Consider the following 1,440-nt stretch of genomic DNA (forward strand, 5'->3'; position numbering starts at 1 on the left):
TATTAAAATTAAAGTATTATTTATTATAAACCTATTTCAATATTTATTCAAGTTTATTGTTAGTATTGTTAAATGAGACAACTGGTTAGTTCTCATTTTTCTGGGAAGAATGAGATTATAGGAAATACTAGTTTTCGAGGGACTTTTAACAGTATTTCTGTTTTCTAAATTTTGCTCGTACTCATTTTAATGTTGAAATTTGGGGCATAGGACCAAGGGAATGAAATGGAGAATTTCTGATTTCCTAATTTTTGATTCACTTTGCTTATGAGTTCCAGAACTTTCTAGGAATCTTGATTTTTACATTAGCAGTTGGGAGAATTCTTTGTAAGCCTCCCTAGAACTGTAATCATGTATTAGTGGTCTTTGTATCTCTGGTGCCAGTTACACTGTCTGGCAGGTAGTAGGATATATGTATATCCATATGTATATTTACATATACTTTACATATATGTGTATATGCATATAGGTGCATGTATATGGATGTTAAATAAATCAGTTTTAAGAGTTCAACCTTTTGTTGAATATTATCTACGTGTGCTAGAGACTCAATTTCAGAAAGATCCAAACTAAGCTTCATAATCTCTTGCTGTTTGCTGTCATTCTATCCCATTTGTAATCTATCTCTTCTTCCTAAAACCTCTATTTTTATTAATTAATACCACAACTTTTCCAGTCAGCCACACTGAAACATTAGGGTCTATGGCAGGTGTCAGGAGACACAAATGTAATTTAAGACCTTGAGTAGATTGTATTCTACTTGTGCAAGATGTCACTATATAATTGCAGTCTTGTGTCAGTGCTTCCTAAATGGAAGTGATTTTGTCCCCAAGGAGACATTTAACTAGTTTGCAAACATTTGTTTGTCACGATTGGGAGTTGCTCCTGGCAACTAGTGAGTAAAAGACAGAAATGCTGCTAAACCTCCTACAATATACAGGACAAGCTCCTATGACAAAGACTTGTCCAGTCTAAAAATCAGTAGTGCTGAGGTTGAGAAACTCTGGCCTATGAGGTTAGTGTAACGATGCTGGTATGAATAGAGTGTTATAGAGCACTGAGAAGTGATGAGATGTCTGGGGGAGTTTTGACACTTATGCTGCCTAGTAAAGTTTCATAATATTAATGTAAATAAAATATTTAATTTGAAAAATCAGAATGTAATACATTTTAGGTATATTGTTTTTTATTGTTAATTCTGTCCATTTTACTAGTTAGTGGTATTCCCATTTTACAGACAAAAAAATTAAAGCTTATATTTAACTAGTTCAGCTTCTTTGGTAGATAACTGTTAAAAAAAATAGAATTTAATTTTTAGAGCAGTTTTAGATTTAGATAGCACAATTGAGCAGAAAGTACAGAGTTTCCATATATCTCCTGTCCCACAAACACAAAGTCTTCTCATTATTAACATTCCACATCATAGTGGTATGTTTGATA

General features: G+C 32.6%; 1 protein-coding gene across 1 annotated transcript in view; it reads left to right on the plus strand.

Moving 5' to 3' along the window:
* The window catches only part of BCAS3 (BCAS3, microtubule associated cell migration factor), a 535,625-nt gene that overhangs the window by 28,080 nt on the left and 506,105 nt on the right, over positions 1-1,440 (plus strand). The gene's annotated exons all lie outside the window — the stretch shown is intronic.

The sequence above is a fragment of the Pteropus vampyrus genome, unplaced genomic scaffold, assembly GCF_000151845.1.
Source record: "Pteropus vampyrus isolate Shadow unplaced genomic scaffold, Pvam_2.0 Scaffold261, whole genome shotgun sequence".
In the NCBI taxonomy this organism is placed as follows: Eukaryota; Metazoa; Chordata; class Mammalia; order Chiroptera; family Pteropodidae; genus Pteropus; species Pteropus vampyrus.